An 8,760-nucleotide genomic window follows, 5' to 3' on the forward strand; every position below is an offset into this window, starting at 1 on the left:
AAGATTGAACTGTGAGTTTCTGACATCAGTGTGACTACTTGAAAGACAAGAGCTGAGGAGGCAACTGAAGACTGTAAGGGCCTTTGCTTATGACTTGGGAGACAGAACCTGCTGTTCTGGCCTAAATAATCCTCACCCACCTTCTGCCCCCTCTTTGTTCTGTAACAGAAGACACCCCAGCATTGTCTTCTTTTCAGCAGAGAATAATTAGAGGCTACAGCAAAGCCACAAGGAGGGTTTTTTCTAGGTAGAATAGACTTGATAGAGGAAGACATCTCTAAGGTGGGAAGGAGGCAGTCGTGGAGACTTTGGACAAAAGTTGCAAACTTCCAAGAACATGAGGATCCACCCCTGGGGAGGAAAAGATGGGAACAGGTGGAGAGGAGGGAAAGAAACTGAGTACAGCCCCCCCTCCTTGCCAGGTCTGCCAACAGATCCATCCCTGCTGACTTCTCCCAGACTCCCTCCCTATCCCTACATGGATCTCCCAGGTGTCTCACAAATACCTTCTGAGATTTCCCTTACCATTCCCAGGAACCTGCTCCACTGCCACAAAAGCCAAAAAATGGCAGCTGCTGCCAAGGAGCTTTAAGCTGCAAATTCCTGACAGCATTCCAGCCTGGAGCCTTGCCCTAGGCGAGTTCTGAAGAGCTTTAACCCAAACTCACTCCCAAACAAGAAATGCTATTGTGTGACAGCTGTAAATCAAGTGTACTATGGCTCTCCTCTCCTTTACTATGTTTTGTCCTCTCCTGCTGACCTCGTACCAGAGTATGAGGGACCTCAGGCATCAGCATCTACAGATCCCAGCAGCTGAACTGCCTTTATTGCTTGTCTCCACGTTCCAGTACAGCTTGCAAATTACTTCTAGAAATACCACAGATAAAAGAATTAAATAAACAGGTCTGCCATGCTAAGCAAAGAACACTGACACACTCTTCAGCTTCCCACAGGTCCTTCTGTCCCTAGGTAATATCTTAAACTATACCGTAATAGTACACCTCTGTTCTGTCTTTACACTCCATGCTTGTTCACTTCTGCTCCTCTCCATTGCTCTCTGCTCTTCTCCTCCCCTATGAATCCTCCTCTTGCATCTTCCAGCAGTTGCTGTGTCTATGTATGCCAGTCAGGTTCCCTTTTCCAGAGCCCTTCAAATAACCTCAAAATTGTCAGGAAACAGCACTATGTAGTCATAACAAGCAAAAGGTAGATGGCAAGATGCTACCAAGTGTTCCATACTAGGTTGTTTGGCAATCACGCAAAGACAGAGATTCTGCCACATCTCAGTTCCTTCAGCACTTGAATTCTGCCTGATCAACAGCACGTGACACAAGTTTATATCTGTTACTGCAGCTAGTATGAAGTATCTCACAGGATTTTCCAGCAACACGCTTCTCCACATACCCAACCACCTTGTTTTGCTGTGTATATATTTTTCCCACCCACACTTACAACCTGATTATCTCTCTCCAACATCTTATCATAGCTGATTTACTGATAAATTAAATTTACCTAAATTAATCTGAAGGCCAACATGCACCCTTAGCTCTCTGCAGTAGATCACAACTTCTTCTTTGTTCTTATTTTTTAAGGATGCTATACAGAGTTGCACCCCTTTTGCTGAGCAGCAGCTGACTTGCCACTTGCTTAACAGTCCTTGTTTTGCTTACACTAAAAAACATCATGTAAGATTCAGGCAAATTATTAAGTGGGACCAGTTTTTTGGGTTTTTTTTTTTTTACTGTGTGCTGCAGCCTATTTTGTCGCATTATTTAATGACATCTTTATAAATCCTGTCTACTTTGGTGCTGTATGTAGCCTACCAGGTATTGAATGCAACATACAAAAGCAAGATACCAAAGCACTTGTGATACAGTCTCCCCATAATGACCTGTTTTCTCTTTGTTTTCCTTTTTTGATGTGGGTATTTGGATAACTTAGAAATTAAAATGAGATCCTGCTCTATGTGACCATTCTTATCCAACAGAATGAAAAGGGTACCCCTTATCCTTTATACTACTGTGTGCTTTGCTGTCTCATGAGCACATCTCCTTTAATTTATCTGTTATAAATCCCAGTAGGTGCTATTCATTACGGACTAGGGATTGTGCAAATGAGTTATGATTCCCTTGGAAAAACAAACCCAAAACAAGACACCAGTCAAACACATGGACACAGCTTTTAGATAAGTAATGCTGGATTTGCTCCAGGGGCTTCTGCTCTGTGTTAGGACAAGTTAACCCAGTAGCTGCTTGGTGTTCTGTATTGCTCAGGACAAGAAGCTGTGAGTGCTCCTTCTTGACAGCGTTGCCTCGTGAATGGTTGATGACTCCATTTCGGTCCTTAAATTTGGTATGTACTTTTCCTGGATGCTGAATTGTATGAATTGAAAAGCAGTGTGTGACTTACAACTCCTAACAGAATAATTATTCATAGGATGCAAGAGAAGTTGAGGTAGAGAGTATGTGTACCAGAGCAAAGATGCACATCTTTTATCTTTGAAATAAAGACCTAAGGAAATAGCACTAGAGATATTTTTCTCTGTCTACTTGGGAGTCAGGCACGATTTCAGTTCTTGTGTTAAAATTATTCCTTTCCTTACTACAGACCACGAATTCCAGAGAAACCAGAGGAGCATAGCATTTTAAGTGGTTATAGAAAGTAAAACAGTCCCATGCAAGCATGGCAGAGAGTATAAATCAACTCTGAAAACCATGGAAGAGGATGTGTCATGATTCCACTCTCATCCAGTGAAATCTGTCATCTAATAAGTGAGAATTGTTATCTGAGGGTGCTGAAAGTCTGATTTCCCTGGGAAGTCCTTCTCTATCCTCTAATTAGCTGGCCATTAGGAAAGAGGTGGACAACAACCGTCTCTGCTGTTTTGCATTCTTATCTGGAAATAGCCCTGCACTGAGCTCAGTAAGCTTCCATGTATGCTAAAGATGCAGCTGCCTTCATGAAGCCATTCCACATAGCATTAAAACAGTGTCACAAAAACGGTAGGTGTCTGCATATGCTCAGATGATGAAGAGGTGATGAGTGCTTTACATGGATTTGCTTTTTTGGAACACAGTGCTTAATCCCCCCACCTAGATCATTCTCTAGGACCAGTACATATATATGCATACCTATAGGATCTAAGCTTTATCACAGGTATTTTAGGCAAGAATTTATATTAAATGTCATGCTGGTATTTACTGTAAGAGTCACCTCTGGACTTAAATTTTATGCTAGCTATTGAACAGTCTATTTTTCTGGACTGTGAGGATTAAAAAGGCAACACTGAAAAGTGAGAGATAACTTTTAAAAACAAAGATAATCCACAAACTGGGCAATTTGGCTGATGAGCTTCCCCCTCCATTATAGAGGATTGTAAAAGGACATTCTTCTTAAGTTCCCTGCCCTTTATGACATCACATCACACTATACTTCATCCCAAACCTAAGAGTAGTTGCCCAAACAAGCCAATATTTAAAAAATAGACTTTGTTTTATACGTTTAGATGTTTCAGAAAGAATAAAGTAAAATTTTTCACTGCCTTTAGGAACATTGTACATTGGAAATACTGCGTAAAATTCCTTCTAATGCTATTTTGAACACATTCTTACAGCCTTCTTTGGTGTCCCCTGCCTTTTGATATGTGGTCCCAAGCTACTAACAAAGTATCAAGATGCTAGTCATCCAGCTTTATCACATCAGGAAAGCTACAGTTCAACAGTGTTTTAGAAATACCAATAAATAACATGGAAAACCCTCCCTTTAAACCTCAGTGATGGTAAATAACCCCTCCAGTCTTCATAAACAGATCGGTCTGTTCTATTCTGCTCCCTTCATTTCAGCACACAAGAGTTCCCCATACTTGAATTGCAAATGAGTGGCATAAATGTTAAAAAATGTTTCTGCATGTTATTTTCATTGGCATCAGTCTCGGCAGTGTTTCGGAGACGGAAGAGCTTTCGCAAGCCACAGCAGGGCTGCAAGGAAACACGTATTTCCCCAGCTGGACTGCCAGAATGGAGAATTAGTTTTATTCGAGCCCTTCATTTTTCCCTGCAAACCCTGCTGGCCTGGCTAGGGATCTGGCTCTTAAGAGACCACCAAGTACCACTGCAACCATCCCCCCCTTTATACTCCCCTGTGGTCATCAGCATCCTCTGTGTTTGTCTCTGGCAAGCTGGAAGAGACTTTTCTAAAGGCTGCACAGGATGTTTATTGCAAGTGCTAACCAGGCAACACTGTGGAAGAAACTGATGTGGGCAAAATACACACACCTGAGCCCCAGTGCATGTCGAGACAGAATGTGCAGGTAGTGACTTTCTGTATAGCATAGCTTAGAAAACAAACTGGGTTGGCCGCCTAAGCAGGGCTGTGAAATCAAGAAGATGACTGCTTACACATCTGAACTACTGGTGCTACACCAGAGGAGAAAACTGGGAAGTTAGCTTATATTCTTTGAGAAATTCTGTGTGTTGGAGGCACATTTGGTTAATCAACATTTACCTGTATTCTGTAACCTAGGGAAATTTCTTCAGGGTGAGGAGCCCAAGTCTGCATCTTTTGGCATACTAAAGCCTCCCACCGACTGCCTGGAGGGCTATTAGGTACAACACACGAATAGTGAAGCATTTTTTTTTCCTTCAGGAACTGTGCTGCCAATTGAAGTGCTAGGGATACAAAACCACCTCAGAATTCAAAGTTTGTCGTAAAAACAGGACAAAACAACTTTCTAAGAAAACAGATGTGACAGCTACCATGCTGTGTTGCTTTCTGGGGCCTACTGGTATAGCCTAACAGCCCGGAAATGTACAGAAATACCCACAGTAGAGCCAGGGCCACACTTCTGACACGACCTACTGTTCAAAGAGCCTAAAGAACACAGATCTGATCATCAAAATGAATTAAAAGGTGATCTTATCCTTCATTCCATGAAAAAAAATCATTTGTAACTCCATTTCTGTGAGGAAAAGGTTAAATCTGAACAGCTTCTTGTGCAAGTTCTTAATTTTAAACACAATTAGTGTCCATTGGTATCTAAGACTAATTCATGCAACAGCAGCTGCAGCAATGATTTTTTTTTTTTTGCTGCCTCAAAAAAAAAACCACTGAAATGTGGAATAAAGCTATGTCAAAGGTAAAATAAACAAACCATAACAGCCAGTGCCTGCCAAGAAAATAAGATCCAGCCCTGAAATCCTTCATACTGTTGGACCCCTCAGTCTCTGGTTTTCACATTTTCAGCATGTACAGATTTTTTTCTTTGTGAACTCAAATGTCTGCTGGGACTGGGAATAGAAGAAAAGTTATGGTTAAACCCTTCTGTCCAACCTCATTCCTTGAATAATCAGAAGTGAAAGAAGTAAACTAGTAAGTCTCTCTCTTTTAGCAGTCAGAGTATTTCAAAATAAATTGTGGTTAATCTATAGCAACAGAACCGTCCATTTCTTCCAGGCAGATGAAATATAAAATATGCAGTAATGCTCAAAGCACTTGCTAATTATTTAACAGAGGGATTTTCCACACAAAACACATTTCAAAAATGAAAAGCTTCACTAGTCCTGACCAGAACGTTTAAAAGAAGACTTTTATCAGCGATAATTTAAATCAGAGGACTGCAGTAATCCCGTCTTGTAGCCTGAATGCAGCTGAACTCTACAGTGTTAAAGATCCCTCTGCAAAATGACAGTATTACATATCAGTAGTCAGAAGTAGGAATGATTTCTAAAGATTGGCCAGGATGAAGAAGAGTTAAGTCTAGGAGGGGATTTCCAGAGGAGTTCTGCCTTGTCTGAGCTTCAGTTATTCACATACCTCCTAGTTTCCCTGTGCCTCAGTTTGTCCAGCTTTAACTGCAATCTTTGTAGACCCTGTAAAACTCAAGTTGAGCTGCTGCAACACACCATGATTTCCAGGGAGTATCATTTACAGTAATATTTTATTGCTCATCATCCAACATCCTCTTTCCTTAAACATCCTAAAATTTGGAGTTTGGTTTTTTGTTTTTATTGGGGGGGGGGTTTTGTTTGGTTGGTTTTAGGGTTTTGTTTGTTTGTTTTTTTTGTTTTGGTGTTTTTGTTCATTTGTTTGTTTTTTTCCAATGGAGCTGCACCCAGCTGTCCTTATCTTTCTCTTCAGAGCTGATGTCACCACTTCAGCACCATCCATCCATCTTCCCCAGCAGTGTATGCTCCTTTCCCAGGGCTGCAAATTTCACCTGCCATTAATTTTGTTCATTCAGCACAGTTGTTTACAAGGAAAAAAATAAGACTTTGAGAAAATGTTGGCATAACTACTAGCCTTGTTTCTCCAGACCTTTCTTAAGTAGATGTGTAGGACAAAGTGAGGAGAGGTCAGGAATTGCAGTCTCCCGGGGTCATATGAAGAGAATTAGAAAAAACTATTGATGATCAAAAATTGAACAGATTACAAGTTCAGTTAACCTAAAATTAAAAAAAAAAAAATAAAATAAATAAAAAAAGAAGACTGGAGGTACACATACTGATAGTCTTCAAAATGCATAAATTTTATGGTGAAAAGGAAGGGAATGACCTGTTCTCTAAATGGATAGAAATAATGGAGTTAAACTGCACATAAGGAGTTTCTAATTGGAGGCAGCGGAAGACTGTCCTAAGCTAAGGAAAGCAGAGCACTCAAAGGGATGATGCCTGGGGAGGTTATAAAATTTCATCCCTTATTTGTATAATTCGGATATTTACCAGGAAAGAGGTGGGGAGATTGGATCCTGCTTTATAGTAGTGAAATCGTAGGATGGACTATATGAACTCTTCACATTCCTTTCTGTTCCAGTAAGTTTATGCCATAACTGTGAAGTCCAAAAAGACCCATTCATCTTCCACGTACATATATGAACACCCCCTCTCCTCCCCAAAAACTTAAAGTTTATACTGTTCCAAGGCAAGGGCTTCATTCAGCCCAGCAGTTCCTGCCCCCAAAACACTCATATTCCTTTTTTTAAAAGTGAACCATGTTCCATCTTGTCAAGTGGGGTGAATGCCTCCCCTTTCTCTTTTTTCCCCTCCAAATGCAACAGCCCGTGTTAGAGAAAAAAATTCTTCTGAAGTCAAATATGATCATTAGTTCCAAGCATTTGAGCAAGATGCATGAGTCAGGAGCAGGACCACCATGAACACCTCTGCCCAGCTTTTCATCTCTCACTAATGCTGATCTGATATTTTAGAGAAGGCAACACTTCCCTAAGTCACCCTGGAAGTAACAGACCCAGGGACCAGTGGCGAAAAAGTTCCATCAAAACAACAAAAAATATTATTCCCAAGCCTGGCTGGTAACTCACAGAAAATCTGGATTGTGGCACTGACAGACAAATACAATACATAAATAGCACACTGAGTGTAGTGAATTAATCTTTATTCCAATCAGCTTCCCAAATAGGGAAAACAAGGAAATGCCAGGGGACTGAAAAGGCACATGGAATTAGTTCCTGAAAGGGGTTCTCGCATTCTTCCGTCTGACTCTCAGTGGAAGAATGTCCTTAAAAGAAAATCAGACTCCTCTTGAGGACCCCAAATTATGATATGCCATGCCTTACCCTCACAGAACCCACCTCCACGATCAGCTTTCCCCTGCTTTCCCCTACCTCTGTTGCCATATCCTGCCACAGCAAAGAAACATGGTTTCAATGACAGCTTCTTCATGTCTAACAGGAATGGCTTTTCATCCTTCCTTGGGGGTACCAATTCCCTCCCCGATCCAGTTTTAATTGTCAAGCTCTAGGTCAAACCTGGCTTCTTATACCAACCAGAACTCTGAATTTATAAAGCTTCATAATGAAATGGCATAGGCTGTGTGCTCCCGCTCTCCTGTTTGGGAAGCTGTTGAGATCTTCAGTCCTCTGGTTATAAGAAGCCTCTTTGCTCCTGGCTTCCTGTCCCAATTTCCTCACGATAAATCTTCTCTGGCATCAACAATGTTCAGCTCAGTGACCTCCTATGTATTCAGCTCACCACATCACAGCATTGCTTTTAGGGAATCACTTCCACATGTCACCACACCATATGCCCTTCTGCAGCCATAGAGCTGAATGCACATCTTTGGACAACCAAAATGCACGTAGTTATATAGGCCAAAAAAATCCATGGTCACAGCACACATCCATCTGCAGAGAACTGAGAAAATCTTGCAGTCTCTTCCCTGATGTTTATGTGTGTTCCCATCATGAGTGACATACCTTTGTGTATAGGAAGATGCCTGTGTTTTGGTCACAAGATAGGGAAAGAACTGTGCATTAGACTGCAGGTAGGATGATTACATGCCTCAGGTCAAACAACTCAACTTAATTCCCACTTTTCAGCCATCATTAGGCTACCAGATGAGCTCCAGGACAGGTCTACAGCATATTGAAGCGTAGCACAATTCACATTTTCTGCCAAGACAAACCAGTGCATTTTGATCTTGGCTGCTTCTTCTTCTGTTGTAACCTAGCACCATTTCAGCTCCATCTGTGATTGCTGTGCTGGGAAGACAATAGAAAACAGAACATTTTGTGATGAGCAGCATCTATCAGGGTTTAGTATCTAAAAGCCTTCCCTGAGACCCACAGAACAGGGCCTGCCATGACCAGAATCAGAAATAGAAGAGTAAAATCAGTCAGGTGGCTATAGCTACTGTCGGTGTGCTTCATGGCCCAAAGTTGCACCTTTAAACCACTTTGGGATTTCCCACCTGTGGCAGTCCTTCAGGATCAAAACCTGAGGCAACTTCAGGAAATCTTGGGACACCAAG

General features: G+C 41.5%; 1 protein-coding gene across 5 annotated transcripts in view; it reads right to left on the bottom strand.

Annotated features, from left to right (window-relative positions):
- ARMC2 (armadillo repeat containing 2) overlaps positions 1-8,347 on the bottom strand; it is a 97,906-nt gene extending 89,559 nt beyond the window's left edge. For 4 of the 5 annotated variants that reach the window (XR_007628872.1, XM_050314833.1, XM_050314829.1 and 1 more), the window contains exon 1: positions 8,207-8,347. The gene's annotated coding sequence lies outside the window, so the exon portion shown is untranslated. Of the gene's footprint in view, positions 1-140; positions 1,853-8,206 lie in introns of those variants that run through there. The other variant, XM_050314830.1, reaches the window with a different exon arrangement.
- Between the last annotated feature and the right edge of the window lie 413 nt (positions 8,348-8,760).

This window comes from Myiozetetes cayanensis, unplaced genomic scaffold, assembly GCF_022539395.1.
Source record: "Myiozetetes cayanensis isolate MyiCay16 unplaced genomic scaffold, myiCay2020 scf2-11, whole genome shotgun sequence".
Taxonomy (NCBI): Eukaryota; Metazoa; Chordata; class Aves; order Passeriformes; family Tyrannidae; genus Myiozetetes; species Myiozetetes cayanensis.